The sequence below is a fragment of the Lepidochelys kempii genome, chromosome 12 (assembly GCF_965140265.1).
Source record: "Lepidochelys kempii isolate rLepKem1 chromosome 12, rLepKem1.hap2, whole genome shotgun sequence".
NCBI lineage: Eukaryota > Metazoa > Chordata > Testudines > Cheloniidae > Lepidochelys > Lepidochelys kempii.
In genome coordinates, this window is record NC_133267.1 from 26,422,575 (window position 1) to 26,444,862 (window position 22,288).

At 39.7% G+C, this 22,288-nt stretch overlaps 1 long non-coding RNA gene across 2 annotated transcripts in view; it reads left to right on the top strand.

The window, feature by feature from the left end:
* Window positions 1-22,288, top strand: part of LOC140896331 (uncharacterized) — a 497,972-nt gene that overhangs the window by 435,913 nt on the left and 39,771 nt on the right. For both annotated transcript variants that reach the window (XR_012154520.1, XR_012154521.1), the window contains exon 5: window positions 1,642-1,690. This is a non-coding gene — a long non-coding RNA (uncharacterized lncRNA). The remainder of the gene's footprint in view (window positions 1-1,641; window positions 1,691-22,288) is intronic.

The window sequence follows — 22,288 nt, forward strand, 5'->3', positions numbered from 1 at the left end:
GTCAAGCCAGAAATTCCTAATTGCACATGGATATACTCAAATATATGGCAGTTTCAGAATAGCAGCCGTGTTAGTCTGTATTTGCAAAAAGAAAAGGAGTACTTGTGGCACCTTAGAGACTAACAAATGTATTTGAGCATAAGCTTTCGTGAGCTACAGCTCACATCACATTCGATGAAGTGAGCTGTAGCTCACGAAAGCTTATGCTCAAATAAATTTGTTAGTCTCTAAGATGCCACAAGTACTCCTGTTCTTTTTACTCAAATATATGATATTCTATGGCTCTTAAAGTACTCAGAGTCTAAGCCATCATGTCTGACACTGAAAAGCAATACTTCTGGGAATAATATCAGAATACCAGCAAATCGGCATTTCCGTGGTGCAGTATCATTTCTAGAGCTAAGTGTAACATGTGGGTGGGAATAAGAACTAGTTGGAATGACTGAAAAACTTGGTGTAAAACTTGATACGTATGTATCTGTGTATTTCATATACACAAGGACACGGGCTGCCAAACATCAACTTCATCTGGTAGCTTTCCTAGGACCCTTCTCCTCAGCACATTTTCAGTGCAAGCATGTCTATATGCAAATGTAAAAGTCCGTTTCTATGAATACTTATGCATGTGACTTTGAAATATTGTTTCCACAAACATTCCTGACAGTGATCCAATGTAAAAGACACGTGAGCGTGGCTGAAGCAAATCCATTTGTAAATGCAAGCAGCTGCCAAGACCCCAGTCTAACAAAGCACTTAAGCATGTGCTTAATTTCAAGTACATTGGTACTTCAACTACTCCACATGCTTAAAGTTAAGCATGTGTTTTGCTGGATCAGGTCCTAATGGACTATTAGTTTGTAATATTTACCCAGCTATATAATACATACTATTTAAAAGTTAATTTTGCTTGGCAGATCACTTCCATTCTATATTTACAAGAATTACATATGCTCCATAATTACAAATGAACATCAAACAATGAACTCTGTGTCTAATTGGTGCAAAGGTAAATGTGGTGAAGACATACACCTTGCAACAAGGACTCTCACATAAAAAATGTACATTTATGTTTCTATAGTCTAACAAGACGTACAAAACTTCCATAGAAATTATGTTCAAGACTGCGTACATTACTATGTTTTAACACTCTGAGACCTTTACCTAATCCTCTTGGTCACTGAGAGTAAGGACACTTGACAGCATAAAAGTGCACTTCTCTCAGCATTAACACAATTAATGGATATACTCTTGAAACGAATGAAAGAAAGAAAGAATAGCTCATCTCTCAAGGTAGTTTGATTCATCAAATGAAGTGAGATGTACAGAGAATACCCTTTCCTCCCCCGATTCATGTACATTTTCTGTTTTTTAAAAAATCAGTATTTGTATTGGTTTAATAACAGTCAGATTTAGAGGCCTACATTATAGGGCAGCTAGGTTATCTGCAACCACAGACTTGGATTTCATCTACATAAAGTCCATAATAGCTATCATCTGTTTAAATGGCATTGATGGGACGGGTGCAAGTCAGCTACCCACTGAATGACAGAAAATCCAGCTCTCAGGAGATTTTGAAGGTTTTGTGTTGGAGGGTGACATTTCTTAGTGAGGTACTCATCTTTGTTCTGTTTTGTTTTTTAGGTTCCTAAGGTCCCAAGATGGATGGAGCTAGAGTAGAGAGAAATCAAAGGTACTGAATAATGGCAAAATGCCTGAAAAGTCCTGGGTGATGAGTTCTTAGGTTTAAGAAATCACATCTTGTTTATTGGTATTTGTATGGTTTGTGGATTTCTTTGCTTATTTTTTCATCCAGCCACCAATTTTCCTTTCTGCCTTAAATAATTCTCAAGCTATATTATCTTAGGCATGATTTGAAATGAGCTAGGCCTATTCTTGGGGTCTGTTATTGGAGAAGACCAGAGGAGGCAAAGTAAAACATCTTCCAAGGAGGAGACAAATGTTATGTACACACAGAGAAGTTAGATAAAAACATAAAATACTCTTGCTGGAAGGTTGTAATGTAACACTACTTTATTTCTTAGACTTCAGAACAACACACAAGAACCCAAAAAACAGAGAGAGGGAGCAGACTGCTTTGGATAAGTCAGAGATTTGCATGCCTCCCTACAGAGCCCTCTAGCCTGCAACCAGGACCAGAAATCCTCTCTCCCCCTCCTCGCCCCCCCCCCTCCGGCAATCATGGTTTGCAATTCCCAGACAGCCCTCAATACACCACACCTACTTCCAAACATTTTGAGTATAGGGGGCATTCTGAGGAGAGCTAGAAGATGCTCCTTCTACTAATATCTTGGAAGGTTGCTATAAAACCTGTGATTGATCTTCCTTAGCCTGTCGATGATCTTCATAAAGAGAAATTAGCTGTGTTCACAATGACTTTTAGTTGTTGTCATACTGTGTGTAGTCCCTTTAAGGGCAGAACAGGCCAGCACATTCCTGATCCAATTTCTGGCCCTTTAAGGATGGCCATTCTTGGAATAGTTGGTCCCGGAGAATTATGTGAGTGTAAGCAAGAAATGTCGGGAAGGGAGTTCCAGGGAATATAAGAGGGGGCTCTGAAAAAGGCATGTGAGAATGCAGGATATAGAAGGATCCCAGGGAAGAGTGAAGCAAATGAAGGGAAAAGACCTGGTGGCCGGGCCCTGGCACCTGACCTTGTTTAGGGGTCCAGAGAGGCAGGAAGGAAGCCCCTGCTTCAGGTCCCTGCGTCCAAGGGAGATACCAATGAGGACATTGGCAAAAGAATTGTTGTGTGCAAGGAGGGCCATTTGTTTTGTTTGGACTCTCTTATTTGCCCCGGAAGGGAAAATGTTTTTGATTTTGCAAGAGTCCAAATTGCAAAATAAGGTTTATCAAATCAGCCTGGGAAATTCTGCCTCCAACGGGAAGCCGAAGCAGGAGATGTATCTCCGTGTTGGAACGGTAAGCTGCGGGTTATGTATTGCTGCATATTTCTGTCACAGGTTGAAGCTGACAAATGTTAATGAATTTTAAATTTTAAAAAAGTGTTTTCAGGTATAGCCCTTAGTCTTCACTTTCAGTTTAAGCATGAGCTTTTATGGAGCATATCTCCTGAATGACCGTGATGCCATTTAATTTTTCACCCATCTATGTATTGTGGAAGTTCTAGTGAGTGACAGTAATATGGGCAGGTGACACTACAATCAAGCATATTGATATAGCCTTGTTCTATGCCAATGGCAAAATAATGCATGTTCATTGGGGAGGTTCTGATCTGGTTCTGCTAAATTGAAAGCTTCTCTGTAGGTTTAAATGCTATTTTCCATAAACGTTCTAGGTTCCATGAGCTTCTCTTGCTCTAGTTGGTCTCCAGTAGACACTTATCCACATTAGAATTGCTATACAATTTGGCAGCTTCTCTTCAAGAAAAGTCTTATTTTAGAATAGCATTGGTGATATAGCATAGGACCAAATGTAAGTTTTCAAGACTGTGTAGCTATAGTAGTTCACCGCTTGGGCTGATTATCAGGCAGCCAGGAGATCTAAAATTGATCAGATTGATTCAAAACAATTTCAGAAGCAGTTTCATGGAAGAGTCACAAAAGATGTGGATGGGAAGAAGATATTTTATATCTCACAATAAACAGGAAAATCTCTGAGAATGTAATCTCATTTATTGGGAGAATCAATTACCTTTACTCTTTGTGAACTGAATATGAGTGATATAGAGTGGAGATGGGAGGAAAAGAGACAGTGCTGTGGAAGTGACAATAGTTGAAGTAATACTCCACTGATCATTCAGTAATTTTAAAACATGAGTCAAAACTTAACAGCTGCTCATCGCTCTATGCTCCAACTACACCATATAGTGCCCTACTGCTTTACTGTCTGCTTACTTCTACACATACATGTAAAAAGACTGAGAACACACTCACTTTAGTGCATTTCCCTGATTATAGCTGGTTGTTTATACTAGTGATCTGCTTCATACTTAATCATGCACAGGGAGGTGAACTTAGGGAGTTACTGTGCACAGCCTGCATTGACATCTAGGATGGTACAACATACTGTATCCAGTGCGCTCAGTTTGATTGGTATGGAAGGGGACAGGGACAAGGTTGCTCCTATCCACTGCTCCCTTTGGAGAATTTATGTGGCCAGATGGTTCACAGAGTATCTGTGTGCACAGGGACTGTACTTATGGCTACCCTTAGCTAGACAATAAAGTCAGGAAGATACTTCATGCCCTCTGCCCACTCCCTGTGTCCCTGCGCAATCTGACTTATGCTGATTGTCTGATTATCTAGGTCACAGTATAGCAAACAGCCCTGTTCCTGGATCCCCAGTGGTCCCAGCTGGTAACATATCTCTACAATCAGAAATGCATGCGGAGATGGGGGTGGGGTTCAGACTAAAACAATAAAATAATGGAAATGGTGAGGCAGGAAAATTATTAGCAGGTCCCGCACAGACCATTGCTAGTAAGGAACCAGGCACATATCCAGGGATGCAGCCCACTGCATTCCGTTGTTCCTAAAGAAGACTCTGATAAAATAAAAAATCACTACAATATTTCTGAAAGCCTAATTGGGCTGGATTCTTTACAGTGCACCACTGTAAATCAGGAATACTTCCATTGAAATCCATGACCTTACTTTGGTATGAAGCTGGTACTAGTGAGAGGAGAATTGGGTTCATGATCTCTGGTATCTTTCCATCTAATTTTCCATAAGTATACACAGTAGGAAGATTGTACTCTGAAAATGTGGACAATTCCCATGATATAAGCCTTAGGTTATTTAAAATCAAGGAGCCACCCTTTCTTTACTAAGAGCACAGTACAATATAGTTACAGATGAGGTGTTACTTTGAAGTTAGGATCTTGTCTTTGATCAAAAGCATACAGCCTCCCTCATGTCTCTCATAAAGAATCAGTAGTTATATTGCACTGGTGTGTTTTTTAATGTTTAGGACAGCAAAAATGACATTTACATGAAACAGCAATCCTGAGAATCTATGAGATAAGACAATTTCAGCTCTGGGTTGTGGAAAAGTTTCTCAAACAGACTTTAAATCAAGCACAAGTAATAGCATGTCATACACACTTTGCCTGCCTTACCTGCTGTTAATTAAAGCACTGATAAAGGAGGTCTGTCAACATTAATATGATGAAAAGTAAAACATGTTTTTAAAATTTTCTAGATGAAAGTATGGTTAATCAGTATTACAGAAAAAGGTTTCTAGTAAGTGCCTCTAATTTGGTTTGCTTGTTTCAAGAGTGTAAAGATGAGATGATAGTGTGGCTTTACAATCCACAGTTGTGTAAGGGCATGATGGTGCAGAAAGACACTCCAGCAGTGTCAGTTCCCACAGAGGATAAAGTAGAGGATAAAGCGAGCAGAATGCTGCTGGAGGCAAAGGTCCTGCGTAGTGGTCCCTACTCCATGCACTCAGACCACCACTGGACTTGGCAGCCAGCTATGACACTAACCACAATAGCCCCAATTCCACTGGGGTGCTAGAGCCACCAGTGGTCCTCATTTCCCGTTGCCTGTGCTCACCGCATACATGTTGAAAGGCAGTTGTCTCTGGCAAGTAAATAAAAACCGTGCCTATCCCAGAGGCAGGAAAACCATGTCATCAAATATCCAGTTTCAGAGGAGCAGCTGCGTTAGTCTGTATTCGCAAAAGGAAAAGGAGGACTTGTGGCACCTTAGAGACGAACCAGTTTATTTGAGCATAAGCTTTCATGAGCTACAGCTCACATCCACTGAATGCAGCTGATAAAGTGAGCTGCAGCTCACGAAAGCTCATGCTCAAATAAAGTGGTTCGTCTCTAAGGTGCCACAAGTCCTCCTGTTCTTTTATCAAATATCAAGGCATCATTGAGGAGGACCAGTCATAGTATCGTGTTTCACATTCTCACATGACATCAGTAGAAGACAAGTGATATTGACAAAGCTCAGTGGTTTGAGTATTGGCCTGCTAAATCCAGGGTTGTGAGTTCAATCCTTGAGGGGGCCATTTAGGGATCTGGGGTAAAAATTAGGGATTGGTCCTGCTTTGAGCAGGGGGTTGGACTAGATGACCTCCTGAGGTCCCTTCCAACTCTGATATTCTATGATATTGTTACATAAATGGCTTTTACTACAATGATAAAACTAACATGCGCACTATTAACACTAATGAATGGAGCTGCTGTGCTGCGGAAGGGGTATGATGTTGCACTCTATATGTTCTACAGAAATATGCTTATGAGTGTGAATATGATGTAACTGGAATATATCTTATGCAAAAGGTCTCTTGTAAGGTATCATAACAAAGGTTATGATCTACTGAATATATTCCTCCTATTTGTATGCACGTATCATTCTTTTATCTGAAGCTAGAAATATGAAGTATAACTCTGAGGTCCTATTGTAATTATGCAAAGTGTGGGCCATTAATGGTGGTTTAGAATCTTAATAGCTCCCACTGACTAGGACAACTGGTTGTAAATGACTTATTTACCTGCAAACCTTCCTGTGTATGTGTGGGCCAACCCAGGAAGAATGGAGACTAGGAGGTCTTACAGTGACATGTGCCCATGTCACATGATACTGGAATCCCTCTTAATCCTTGTATTTTTCCATTGATGGGGTGTAGGTGGGGACAAGCACAGACAAAAAGATTCCTGCCTTGTGCCAAAGCTATAAAAAGGGATGGAGCAGGACAAAGTGGGTGGCTAGTCATGAGAAAACCCCTGCTTACCACCTGAGATGTCTGCTGGATCTAACAAAGAAAGAATAGCAATTCAAATAGAAACAAGTGTGAATGATGAAAATAAATGGTTATGTATAAAATAAAATAATAAAATATGAACAAGGGCCTACACTTTTTAATAGTCACCTTTCCTATCTAATAAAGTAGATTCTCACCCCAGGGTGTAGTCTTTTGCAGCGCTTGCTAGCCCCAAGGAGCTAGGGCCCAGTCTTTCATAAAGCACCCCCACTCATCAAGGGACCTCTCAATGAATGGATCCAAAGTGTCCTCCTTCACCATGTGATATATTGAATCAATCTTTTGTCTTTATTCTCAGACAGGGTGATCCCCTTGCTGTCATATCCTTCCTTTTCATTTCCAAGTGATTTTGATGTTTTATAGTTTGTCTTCAGTGGTTTTCCATTGACTTTTCTGGGTTGGTGGAAAAGTGGACAATTGAACAATAAATTACATATCAGCTAGCTAGAGGGAGAGGGAGTGTTGAGAATGGGCTCTCGCTTAAATGTGCCATCCCTGAGACACATGTTGACTCTCTTTCACTCTAAGACCATAAGGGCATAATTTTCAATATAGTTACATTATTCCTCAAATATTACTCATACACACATCTTGCAATGATTAGGAGTATTGATAAAATACAAAGTTGCAGGAGAGACCTCACATGCTACCCTTTATGGATAAAGACCATGAAAGCAGAGTATTACGTGTATTGAATCTATCAGGTCTAAGTCAGGAGTTGCTTGTAAAGAACCCCTTTGCCAGTTGGCACCAACTGGGCCTCTGTGTAATACACTGGGTTCATGTGTTTTGACATTTTCTACTTTTGTTATAACCTTTCTCATGAGAACCGTGTAAATGCTCTCTATATTCTGGAAAAGACAACAATAGATGTCTTTAAATTAATACTGTTTAAACTTGTTCTTCATAATAAAATATTATTGACACAACTTTATTTATATGGCCATAGTGATAAATTACATGACGTGCTCTCAGCATACATTAGTTTAAAGAAAAGCCAAGAAATCAATTATATGGTTCAAAATTGTGTCCTGGATTGCTGTCCCGATTTTCAGAAGTGCTGAGCGCCCATAAATCCCACTGATGTCAACTGGAGCTGCAGGCACTCAGCACCTTTGAAAAATCAGACAATAGATTAACATTTTGTTTCATTAACAATATGAAATGGTAGAATAATTATGACGCATAATGAACTTCTCATTTTTATAAGACACTGTTTTTCAGTTGAAACAAATAAAACCATTGCCATTTTTTTTAACCCTTGAAGAACGGTTTTGACCTTTCAGTATTCTGTTTCAGGAATATCTTGCCATTTTATTTTTTCCCCACACAACACTCAGGTTAGCATGGGGAAATGGGAATGTCTATCCATTCAAATGATGGTATATGGAAAAGGTCAAAGTAATACATAATCCTGTAATATTAAAAATGAGTATATAAATATGGCATTAAAGTTCAGACTTAATTTCTGAGAAAAAGGCCCTGTCTTGCAAACAGCATTTGGATTCTTACTTTCACCTGGTGTGTTCAGTGGGACATAGTGGGAGTAAGGGACTGCCCATGCAAATCATGCAGCAGGATTGGGGCATGCTGCTTCCAAGACCAGGGAAAGGTACATTATAGAATACTGAATACTGAATAATAATAGTACTCAGAAGCTAAATAAAACTGCACAGCGGGAACTTACTGAACATTTTAAGGTATTGCAAAATTCACACAAAACCACCTGCTAAGTGAATCTGAGCCTTCAAAGAGCTTAGGAAAGACACAGTTTTTATTTAAATAATATAATTGTATGATTATTTGAATGATGAAAGGGACTAGCAGTTATTTTGAGGGACAGGCTGCAAAGCCATGTGACTTTGTCACTGGAAATGATATTCAGGTAGCCTGTAACTGGTTTTTACTTCAAATTGTAGATACTGCACCTCTTCATTTTGGAATGATATCATCTAGTATTTTCCATGTTTATCTCTATCTACTGCAATGTGTGATATATAAATTAATTTAAGCCTCTGCTGTGACCTCCCAGTGCCGGTTAGTCTACTATGAGCTAGGAAACAGCAGCACAAGTTTCCTGCAACCTCTGACTCTTCCCTGGAGCCAGCCAACACATACCCTAAAGAGGGTAGGGCTGGGCAAAGAGGGGGCCTGGCCAGAAGAGTTGAGATAGTACCATATAATAATATGACATGCTCTATGCTGATTGGCTGATCGCTCCATCCCTCTCTCTGTCTCTTTACCTCAGCCTCACTTCAGCTCTTCTCCGTGCTCCCTTTTTTTCTTCCCCCTTTCTTCTTCTCTGCCCTGCCCCTTCAATGTTCCCACTGCCTTACTTTGTCTGTGTTCTGCTAATCCGTTGCTAACAGTCCCATCGAAAGAATTTTAAAAAGACCCCAATCCTCCCCAGTCGCAGTTTTTGGCACTAACTCTCCTTGTGTTTTATATCCCTTTCCCTTACCCTTTGTCTGTTTTGTCCACTTAGATTGTAAACTGAGGCAGACTATCTGTTTGTACAGTGCCTAGCATAATGGAGCCCTCTTCTCTATTGGTCCCTGGATGCTACCCTAATACAAATAATAACAACTTCAGTCTTATGACATTTTCAGCATTAGATCTCAAAGCAACTTTCAAAAAAATTAGGTATCATTATCTGCATACTATAAATTGGGAAACTTAATGTTCTGCCTTCTCTGTAAGGATAAAGGGACTAGAACATGGGTCTGCACAGCCTGGGGCAGCTGACGTTCTCACAGTACCACCATGGAGCACTGTGGGGAAAAGGTGCCACAGGAAGAACCACGCAAGGGACCCAGCATGACATACCCTTTGGCCCTCTGATTGGCTAACCACCCTATTTAATCCTGGAGGGTGCCCAAGGAAGTTTTCTGGGCGACAATACAGACTTTGGGCCTGCTGCAATTCCAGACCTCACGTTGTCTCCTGATCTCCAGCCTCCGATCCTGGCCTGACTCCAACCTTGGCTCTTGCCTCCTGACTCTAGCCTGGTACTACCTCTGGTCTCTGACTCTGGCCCTGATTCCTGCCTTCCCATTCTGGCCTGGTACTACCTCTGATCCCTGGCCTGACTTTGACCCCAACTCTTGCTTATTGAATGTGGCTCTAGTGATTCCTCTGACCCCTGCTCACTGACTACCATCCCTCATGTGTGGATTCCAGCCTAGCTGTGACTACTAGGCCAGACCCTTATATCCTACTCCCATATGTTGTTCTTATTATTGCAGAATCAGAAGCCAAAGATTTCAATATCATGCTTCCCTCCTACATTGTAGCGTCCTCTTAAGGAAGTTTGGGATGCCCTGAACCACCTATGATGCCAGAAATAAAGCTGAGATTAAAGCTGATTTCTCCTTGAAATCACACTGAGTTTTGGCCCTTAGATGTTGCTTAGTGATCTGAATAGAAAAAATGTCACCCCAAAGTTTTATTCTTCATTAGAACTATTTGCCAGGAGATTCTGCAGTAAAAGGAAATAGTTTTTGATATTTTCCTTTTCCACATGAATCCCCTGTCTTTGATTTTCTTCAGATGCTGGTTTCTTTATCCTACTGGTTCCCCTGGAAGTGAAGAATGTGAGAAGGAAATGTTGGAAGTATTTTAACAAAGTAGATTTGGTGTTTTCCAATCTTCCCCTCAACTGTAGCTGACTAGACACAGCAAACTCTCCCCATCCCCTTTTTCATTATTATCGTGTTATGGAATTTATAGCATAACTACACCCTAAAATGAAGATTGAAAGTAAAATTCTGTACTTACCTAACCAAGTATAAATCTCAATGAAGTCATGGCAGCAGAGTTATTCCTCATTTATACCAGTGCAGAATTTGGTGCTGTGACAAGGTTGGGCCAGATGGCTACAGGAGAGTAATAGAAGGCAGATATATAAGGAAGGTCCTTTGGTGAGGATAAAGAAGGTGTGGGGAGGAGGCCATGGGGAAGTAGCCCAGGCAGTTGTTGCTGTTGCACAATTGTTTCAGGAGGCACTCTAGACAGCTGCATTCCACAGGGCCCTGGGCTGGAACCCGGAGTAGAGGGCGGGCCCGGGTTCCCCCCAAATCTCCCAACTCCTGGTCAGACACAGGAGGAGTTGACCTGGACTGTGGGTTCATGAAAACAGCCAAACTGAGGGCTGCTGTGAAGCTCCAAGGCAAGCAAATCTGCCAATAAGCGCAAGACCCAGCAAGGTAGAGGAGGAACTTTGTCACAGTGCTTAATCTAGATTTGGTCCTAAAATGAAAATCTTCTGAGGCTTGTCATAACATCAGAATCTTTTGAGATTTGTCCATCTCTATATCATATTAGATAATGCCATCTGAAAAACTCCAAATGCCAAATGAATCTGTGGCTTAAAACTTATGGAGAAGTGTCCTGTAACTGTTTATGGACTAGAGATTCATGATACAACATGTTTTGCATATACTCAACAGGAACAGCTGCTGTTGTTCTTCTTATGGTTGCATTATGAAGAACAGAAGCCATAACTGAGTAGATTCTAGTATGTGAAAGTGTGTAGAAAAGAGGATAACTCTCTTTCTACTCTCTTTCTCTGGCGTGCATCAGATGTCTCTGATACAATGTGTAGCAAATATATGGTTACAAGTTGCATGTCTGATAATGCTACTGACCTTTGCACACCTTAAAAATTAGTACAAGGCAAATTGCGGTGATTGCCAAGGGTGTTCCTTTTCAAGTGTTTGAGAATTTATCAAAGGTGCTGAGCATGTGTGTGTATACAAATGTGCATTATATATAATATATATACAGCCAGTCAGCATTGTTCTCTTTTAAATCCAGGGTACTATAGATATATAATTTCTTCATGTGTAGAGACACTTTGAAAATTGCCATTTTTATAAAATAAATATAGTTCATGTACTACTTAAATCAATTGCTTCATTTGATTTACATTTCAATATGCAGAAGGTTTAAGCAGAACCAATGTTTGGGCCCTTAAGCATTTCCCTTGACTGCTTAGGAATGCTTACAGCAAAGTACTGTCTTGCTTACAAATCTGAAAGCACAGTTCATATGAATACTGCAGGTGCTGTTATTTCTCAAGAATGAGAAGCAATTCCAGAGCTAATTCTCCTAATGCTGATTTTTTAGAACAAGTCACACATGGACACAACTGGAAAATTTTCAAAGGAGCCTTTCACCATTAATGTAGACTCATGGATGGGGACACCTATCCTGAACTGGATTTAGGGAGACTGGCCCTTTTCCTTTGCAAAATTGTTCATTATATACCCTTCGGGAGGGCTACTAGTGGGGAAGGCTGCATCTCTTAGCACATATTTAGTTATAAAAAGTGCACAGAGAGCTGATTAATCTATGGGAGTTGCTAATAATTGATTCTGGATATTTTCTTCAAATGTTTTTCAGTGATACATGAAACCCTTATCAAAATTCAAAAGGCACTTCATGAATCAACCAGGAGCTAAAAAAATTAGCAGTAATGAGCTCATTTCCATAGAAATGGGACTAAGCTCACTGATGGGTCAAACTGTTTGCTGTACTTCTACTTCCCCCTCTCGTCTTCATTTCTTATGCTCTTATTTCACGCATCATTATCTTCCATCTTCTCTATATCTAAAGCATGCCTTTCAACTCTTTGTTCTCTAACCAGGAATTGCAACTTGTAGATATTTCAAAATGGTGGTGAAAAAGCTTAAATATCATTTTCAGCTTTGAAACCCATGATTCAACCCATAACAAACCATAGTGCTAAGCAAATATTTATAGTGTACAATCCTCCCCATTCCCACTGGATTAGTAATGAGTTCTAATGGTACTGCATTTTTATTCTTTCTTCCACGAGATAGCAAAGAAGCTAATTTGTGGTGTTTCTTTCATATGCCCCAGCAATTTAGTGTTTTCCATTCCTAGAGATTCACCACTAACAAAGATGAAAGCTGTGGGTCTAGTGAAACAAAACCTGAAGCATCTGAAATGAAATGGTATCTCTTTGAGTTTCTCAATTTGTGGGACAGAAGGCATTAGCTTAGTTTTAATATACCATAAGGTGAGACTTTCTCTTTCACATTCCACAGAAATCATGATGCGCTTACGCACATTACAGATTCGTACAGAAGGCCAAGCTCCAGTGCTGGAGGATTATACTGCAGGTTTCCAAGGGAGGTTGTGGAGGTTTTTAAGGGCAGGTTGGATATACACTTGTCAGGGATGGTCTAAATATACTTTGTCCTGCCTCAGCACAGGGGGCTGGATTTTGTTGACATTTTGAAGTTCCGTCTAGTCCTACATTTCCAAGATTCTGTGCAGGAGCTAAAGAAGGAGCAAGAAAGGACACTATCTAGAAACAGTACATGCAAAGAACATGCATTTTGTCAGGGAGAAACAGCTTATAGCTATAATAATTAGATATAGCAAAGCTGGCCTATGTCACTGTGATAATTAAAAACACTAATGAATTACATAATTTGGCTCTCTCTCTTTCTGTGTGTGCATATATATATATATATATATATACAAACACACACCTAAGTGAAGTATTACATCTTATAACAGTAAGTTGGGGTACAAATGTTGACTTTAAATACAATATTTGTATATTTGTATGCAATATTTGTAATAGGTATATTTTATATGTACTATATATAAATTGGGAATGAATCACAGAAATGTTTTAAAAGAGCATATCAACACTTCACAGCAGTTAGATTAGGAAATGAAGACTATCTGAATACCTTATCTATTTGAAACAGCATCTCTTCAAGAAGCACCACTTCTAAAAGGTCATACTTACTGGACTAATATCTGAAGGAGAATTAATCAAAGGTTGCTGACACTGATGCTGTTCTCAGAACTACTATCTTCAAAGTAATATGTCAATAAAGAAGGCATGCAGGGAAATAAGATATTGAAATATTTCTAGCGATTTGCTGCTTGGCCTGCCTGCTGTTCAGATTTGGAGTTTGCTAGACTACCTAAAATGAGTGAATTATTGCAAAAAGGCTAATAAACTCAAGAGTCTTGCATGTACATTGAGATCAGAAAACAAATGTTGAGCATGGAGTAGGAAAAACTTGTTTCAGAAAAATCTAACATAGTATTAATTTTACTTTGCTAAGCAGTCAGAATATTTATTGTATGTGACCTCATTATACAATTTATGCTTTAGAAATTTATTGTTATTCAGGAAGGACACTTATGCACTTAAGTGCTTTCCTGAATTTGGGCTGTTATTTGTGAAGACTCAGTTTGCTTTTTAAAATTCTCCCGTAGATGATCTGAGCATATGTTAAATCTCCTTTTTGTTATACTATTAATACACATGAAATGATCAGGTAGTATACAAGGCCTCTGATGGCTTTTTATTTCATGGACAGAAATGAAATAGCAAACTACGATAGGAAATGACACACAGAAGCAGTAAAGTTATATTAGAGATGTTACTGGTTACTTCAGGAAAGAGGCAAGGGAGTATTAAATATAGAATGGAATCATCAAAGTGTAGGTGGAAAGTACACTTAGTGGTTCACTACAGATTGGGGACTAAGGAGGGAAAATAAAACAAAAGTGTTAACGCATGACTGCAGCCGTGCCGGAACAATTTTTATGGTGGGGGTACTGAAGGCAGAAACCATGTATTTGGGTTGTTATTACTACTTCAATGTGGCAGCACCCCCAGCACCTCTAGTTTCAGCACCCATGCATGATTGGCAACGCAGAAATACAGTGCTCAGATCATTCACTGTGAGAAGACAGCACTTGGTAGACTATCACGGAATAGCATATATTTATATTCCTTTGTCTTACAGGGCACAAACTTTGTTTCCCAAGTCAGAGAAACATAGTGATGCACTTGGCATTAGAGAGTGAAGGGCTACTTTATTCCTATGGACCCCAATAAGAATTCAACATATATATTTTATACTAATACACTTTATACATTGTTTTAAGAAAAACACCTGTGTACTAATTGTATGTTACTTGTTAACCTGAAATCATGGGCAGAGGCATTATGTAATCTTTGACTATTGGCTACTGTGCTTGTCTTGCTGCTAGACCTATGCAGGGCCTCAGGACCACCTACCCCATCATTTCCCTCCGCCCATGGAAAACCCATATTATCCATTGTAATCAATTGATTGGCAGTATCTCTGAGCCTAATAAGCAAGGTGGCACTCCACCAGCGCTGTGCGTAAAAAACCCACGTGATTCTACACGGTGTCCATTTTGTTCCTTCAGAGAGCAATGAAAATTAGGGCTGGGTCTGCTGAAGTGCTATGTAACTCATATAATATGGACCAAAATAATTCTTACTATAACTCCATTGAGGAGATTTAATCTCTCCTCAGATTTACACTGGGATAAATTTGAAATAAGAGCAATAGATTTTTCTCCATAGTTTTTCAGCAGTGATAAAAGTACTTTGCATGAAAATAACACCTGTCATCCAATAAAGTATAAGAGCCAAAAAGGCAATCAATGAAGCAATAATAATAATTAGAGATGAGACTGTCTTCTCCTCTAAAAATGGCTGAATTAAAAAAATCACAAATACTTTTTTAATAAAATCACCAAATTTGATTGAAACTGATGCCCCTGTAGCCCAGCTATCATTGGCTGCCATAATGGTCCTTGGGGCTATTCACAACTTTCAGGCTTGGTGAGAAGACCCCAGGGATGGGGTTTAAAGTCAGTTTTGTACTCCATCTTTCCGAGTTGCACCAAGTGCTCCCCAGTAAGCCAGTTCAGTTCTGCACTCATTTTACGTGTTTGTAATTCCTGGCACAAACACTGATGGAGCTGAACTTTGTAACTAAGGGCAGAATTAGACTTAAAGTTTTAGGTGACGAGCTAGTTACTTGAAGTCCAGCTATAGCTCAGCTGAACGTGAATTAAACTATAATAAAGAAATGACACTCTCAAGTAGCACATCAAAAGACAGGACAAGATTAAGCTTTATAAACTTGTATGTGGACAATAACTGGCATATTTGATCCTTCCTAGTAATTCACTCTACTTACTGTAAAATTTGGCATGTAAGACATTAATGTTACTCATATTCAGATGTCACTCTGAGTCATACTGTCAGAAAGGATTTAATTTTGCTTCTTCACTTTCTCCTTGTGTAGTGCCAGAAACTACATATCACAACTCCCTCTTACTTCCTTTGGAGCTCAGGGCACTCAGCATCTCACAGATGGAGTTTTGCATCTTACAAGACCAGACCCTCTACTTCTTGTTTTCCTTTTTTCCCTGTTAGCTATTCCATTTGCTGCAAAGTGTCTTTCATGCTATTTTCTACTTTACTGTATATCTGAGCAAGTAAATGATACTATTCTGCCAAAGTAGAATGCCTAAAGCAGTGGTTTTCAACCTTTTTTTTTCGTTTGCAGGTCCTTAAAAATTTTTGAATGGAGGTGTGGATCCCTTTGGAAATTCTAGATATAGTCTCTGTAACTCCAGGGGTCTATGGACCACAGGTTGAAAACCACTGACCTAAAGTATCATTTTCTTTTCCTTATGCGGTAACTAGCCCCAACACACATTTGGTAGCATTCTTGCTTCTGGAGCGGAGGTTGAGACTCGAGGTACTACACCTTCTTTTGAGATTACACTCAGTGCTGATGCTGCGGGGGGATGCTATAGTATTAGAAGTGGGTTTCTTTGAATAAGATTTTAGACATCCCTTTTGGGGGAGTGGAGTTGTTTATGACTGCTAATTCAGTTTGCCTAAGCGAAGACCTGTATTTCTTTAGGGATAGCTTAACACATTTAGATATAATAAGATTTGACCTACGCTTTCACATAAAACTCTAAAACTAAATGTAATAGCTGATAGTATTTATAAAAGGAAAAATGAAAAGCTTTCAAATAATTCAGGACCATCAAATTGTAACTGTGTGTTGTTATTACTCTCATTCTCTTTGTCCTTTTCTCTCCTATCATGTGTTCTGCTCATTCACATTTGCTTCAAATTAGATTGTAAACTCTACAGAGCAGGGGCTGCTGTGGGTATTTTTACTGCCCTACAATAACACAGTGGAGCACTGATCCTGGTTGAGGTCTTGGGAAACCATCACAATACAAATCACCAACTATTGAGATAAAAATTAATTTGCCTAACTTTCTATATGCCAATTATTTTTACCCTATTAACTTCCTGGTTTCAACCAGGACAAACAGGCATACTCTTGCTGGACTTCCAGTCCACTATCCAGATATGCTAGGTTTACGTACCCTGGATAAGATTTGGATACTTGTATTAAGTAGTAGAAGGTTTTTCCAGAGCAAATCTTGCAAAAGGTTATTTGTGTTCCATTACATCATAGGTCTGGCAGCTATTTGAGTTATGGAAATAACTTTAATCTCTGTAAACAACATGGAGGAATGAAAAAAAATATACACCAGGTACACGGGCCAGATTCTTGGCTCCTGTGCTGGCTGCTTTGCTCTGGCTGCCCAAAAGCAGATGGAAAGCTACCCTGAAGAGACAGTCAAAAATTCTCCTAATAGAGAAAACGTGCCTGGGGCAGGAGGTGGCAGGATGGAAAATTCAGTGCTCTCTGTGAGACTAGTACAGCTGGCATAATTTAAAGCAGCCCCTGTGCTGGCCCAGGATCAAGGAAAAAAGGCTGTAAACTACCTTCCTTCTCCTCGCTCTGCTTAGCTGCACAAAGCATAGACACTGCACATCTGATAATCTGGCTCATTGTCTTCTGTATTGCCCCTCCTGTTAGAGCGGCAGCGTTGGGACTGATATTGATACGTACTTCAAAAGTAATCAGAGGATAACGTGAATTCTCCCTAGGGTAGCGTTCCTTACAGTGATATCACATAATACGGCAGAGTCATGGAGCCAAAGTACCCACTGGTAAATGAAGTATTAATAGAACATATGGTCCATATAACAAGTGAGTTCTTAGGGAAGAAGAAACCTCGTCTTCATTTCAAGATTTATGTAATTAAAATAATCAGACTTTTGCTGGGGAAGCATAAGAAAAAAAATAAGAGATCTCACAACATAAAGTATGGATAGATGTGATGGGATGTACTTGCCCCACACTGGACAAGGAGGGGTTAAACCCATGCCCCCTCACCCATTCTGGGCATGCTCCAATTGGAGCATCAGTATAAAAAAGGGAGCAGCTCAGCTCAGTCAAGGCTGATCACCAAGGCGAGAGGATGCTTATTGCAGGCTCCCATCCAGGAGCTGCTGGAGCCCCAGATTACAGAAGCCAGTCATGCCAAGACCCGGGCAGATATCTGGCTACCTATGTATGCCTGAGAGACGTCGGAACCATTCGAAGCTTCACAGGCTGAAGAGACCAGAGACCTGTGGACCAAGCCACTGGAAGAAGCCTAGGGAGTAGCCATTGATCCAGTTGTAGAACCGAACAATAAGTCAGTGTGTTTTGGCCAGATCCTAACAGACCCAATGGGCCACCCCTCTCTGGTCAAAAGGCCATGCAGCCCAGTTCAGGAGGGCAGTTATATAGTCTCTGGCCATGAGGCCACGTAGCCCTGTGAGGGAGGGCAGCTGTAAAGATTCTGGTCACTTGGCCGTGCAGCCCTGCAAGAAAGGGCAACTGTATTGACTCTGGCTGCTGGGAAAGGCAGCCATATTGACTCTGGCAACTGGAACATACTGCCCTGAGGCTAAGGGTGGTCAGGTGGACTCAGCCATTGGGCTATAATGCCCTTTTCTCTGCCCCAAAGGATGATGGCATGTGCTTGCCCTGCAACAATAGTACATTAATTCATCATCATCATCATGTTCTTATTACGCCTCTGGCGTTCAGGGCAGTGACAAAGCTCCTCCACTCCTGTCTGTTTCTGGCAAGTCTTTCAATGGTTCTCCAGCTGGGCCCCAGGTTTTCAGCTTCCACAGCTCTTCACCATGTTGTTTTCAGGTGGTCTTGTTTTCACTTGCCTTCAGGTGTCCATCTTATTGCTACTCTGGTGATGGAATCAGTCTCCATGTGAAGCACATGACCGATCCATCTCAAATACCTCCTGGCAATGATGGTGCTCAGATCTTCTTGGCTGCACTGTGTGAATAGATCTTGGTTTGAGATTGTTCTGAGCCAAAAGATATGGAGGATTTTTCTGAGGCAGGTCGTATAGAATGAAGACAGTTTGGACATGTCAGACTTTCTCATTCCCCAGCATTCTGCACTATAAAGTAGTGTTGAAAGTACCCAGCTCTGATAAATATTGAGTTTGGTTTTGGTATATTAATTACACAGGGCATAATTCTGCCGCCCTTATTTGTGCTGAGTAGTACCTTGTTCTGTAAATAGTTTCACTGAAATCAGTGGTGCAATGTGTAGAATAAAGTAATATTGAACATGAGTAGAGGTATCAGAACCTAGCCCATAACGTGCATATGTGTGTGTGTGTGATTTCCGTAAGGGATTCTTGCTGGAAAGGATCTTATACTTGTGGGATGTCCTGAACTGATAGTAGAAGGTGTGCAATAACCTTTTAGAGATGGATTTTAATCGGTCTGCCTTCTCTAAGCTACAATGCAGGCAGTAAAAGACGTGAGCTAATAACAGAATGCCAATAAAATAAATCCAACCCCAAATAATTAGCTTTATTTTTGTTTCATTTTACTTTGTTTCCTCTTGAGAGCAATACAGTAGAGACAAAGAGCAATCATGCAGGCTTGCTGTAGTGCCTGTAGTTGGAATTAAGGCAGGCTCCTCCCCACTACATGACATCTTTGGTGTTACAAAAGAGAAAGCGAATTCTCCTGTTAAAACCTTTCTGGTGATGGTTAATTGTTGGCCCATTTTCGTCTATGAGTAAATTGTGATTGAGGATGCCTTCCTGAGCACAGATGAAGGAAAGTTTCCTTAGCAACAGGAATAACATGGGAATGCTAAAAACCTCTCTTGTGACTCTACTTGTTTCTGTACAGTACAAAAGGCTTTTTCTATTTGTTTCTGTACAGAACACAGACTGAGAGGCAACAAGACAACCTGTGAACAGTTTCATTTTTTCAAGCAAGTTAGAGTCAAAAAGTAATATTTAATTCTTCAGACAATTCAGAAACCATCACTCAGATAATCCTCAGTGTAGTCTGTGTGTCTCTGATTCCTTCAGTAGTTAATTTGCAAAACGCTTATGAGCATGTTGGCAAATAAAGCCTCCTGTCTTAGAATCAAAGAATCTTAGGACTGGAAGGAACCTTGAGAGGTCTTCTAGTCCAGTCCCCTGCACTCATGGCAGGACTCAATAATATCTGACCAGAAATATTGTCTGATCTGACAGGTGTTTATCTAACCTGCTCTTAAAAATCTCCAATGACGAAGTTTCAACAACCTCCTTAGGCAATTTATTTCAGTACTTAATCATCCTGACAGTTAGGAAGTTTTTCCTAATGTCCAATTTAAAATGCCCTTGCTGCAATTTAAGCCCATTGCTTCTTGTCCTATCCTCAGAGGTTAAAGAGAACAATTTTTATCCCTCCTCCTTCTAACAACCTTTTTGTGTCCTTGAAAACTATCATATCCCCCCTCAATCTTCTCTTCTCCAGACTAAACAAACCCAATTTTTTCAATCTTCCTTCATAGGCCATGTTTTCTAGACCTCTAATGATTTTTGTTGCTCTTCTCTGGACTTCTTCCAATTTGTTCACATCTTTCCTGAAATGTGGTGCCCAAAATTGACACAGTACTCCAGTTGAGGCCTAATCAACATGGAGTAGAGCGGAAAAACTACTTTTAGGGTCTTGCTTACAGTACTCTGGCTAATACATCCCAGAATGATGTTTGGTTTTTTGCAACAGTGTTAACTTGTTGATTCATTTAGCTTGTGACCCACCATGACCTCCCAGATCCTTTTCTGCAGTACTGCTTCCTAGGCAGTCATTTCCCATTTTGTATGTGTGCAACTGATTGTTCCTTCCTAAGTGGAGTACTTTGCATTTGTCCACCCTATTTACTTCAGACCATTTCTCCAGTTTGTCCAGATCACTCTGAATTTTAATCCTATCCTCCAAAGCACTTGCAACTTTAAGTCCTCAGTCTAGTCACATGTGCTCCATATATCTTCCTCTCACTCTAAGTGGACTACACTCTGGGAGACAGCCAGGGGTTCCCAAACATCTTACTTCACACATGACACTGTGAATCTTAGTGCCAGACCTATATAAAGGAAACTATTGGTATTAGCAAAATTTTAAATTACTTAAATGTGAGTTTTTCCTGAGAAAGGAATTCTGGACCAGGATTCCTGTTGGCTGGATTCCTTGAAACTAGCTCTTGTTTTGTTTTATTTTATTTTACTTTTGTTTTGTTTTGGCTTGTGATCTATTCACTTTAACAATATAATGAAGAAACAAACTAGATTATAAAGCAGCTATGCCAAAAAAAGAGAAAACCTTTGTAATACGTATAAAGTGCCAGCTGATGTGGTGTGAATTTACATAACTTGCTCCTGATTGTATTGTAAGCTCATTAATTCTATATATTGGAAAATAACATGGTTTAGCAATTTAAGTAATACAGTTATTGCTAAAGCTAAAAATATTTATGGTTTCTAATACCTGAAAATAATTTGGAATCAGTGAATGTTTTATTAAATGGGAAGCAAAATAGATAAAGGAAAGGAAAAAAAAATAGAAGTCAGCTGTTGGATGCTAAATCTTTATTAGTGTCCCACTGTGCTATTTTGCTGCCAATTTCCATTACCAAAAGACAATATTTAAAAGCGTTTAAAACAAATTAGAATCCCTGGTTACATTCTCATATGGAATGTACATTTATCTCTACTTTTCATTGTGCAATGATAAAAAGGGTATAACAGGCACAGCATTAGGGTCACGAGATCTAAGAATAATGAAAATTTAATTACCATGGTGACTTACAACCATATTATTAATAATACAGTGCATTTGATATTTTTACATCCTTACAGTTTATAATACCATGCCAGTAGCTGACATACTGAATTATGGCTCAGAATAGAAGGTGGAGGTATTGTATCTCGTTGTTAGGCAATGGGCATTCAGATGTATAAACCGCTACAACAGAAAGTTAACACGTTCTAAATCCGATTTCACATGTTGGGCTGGCATTTTAAAAATCTTAATTTCCAAGTGACGTTAAGAAAAATAAAGGAAAAGAAAAAAGAAAAAACAGTGCAAAAGCTCGGGTAAAGAATAAGGATTAAATCCTGGCTTCATTGAAGTCAACGGGAAAATTCCTGTAGGGTTCTTGAAGGGTGATTTTAATATGGTAAAAATATTACCCTCAGAGTCTCATTTTTACCTAAGCATTGTGTATGGTAGGAGAAGTTCCTCATTCAGTAACAAGGTACAATCACGCCCACAGCAAGACCATGAGTATAGGGGTTATTCCCTCCCAATACCCTGTAACAGGAAGTGCTGGCCCTTTACAGACATGCATGTATTCTTCACTTGAGTTAGCTAATGTGAGTTAAATAAATAAAGGTAAAAGGCAAGGCAATTTGTAGGCTTTGCATGAGTTAACCGGTCATGTGAAAGACTGTGAGGGAGGCTACTCTTTAA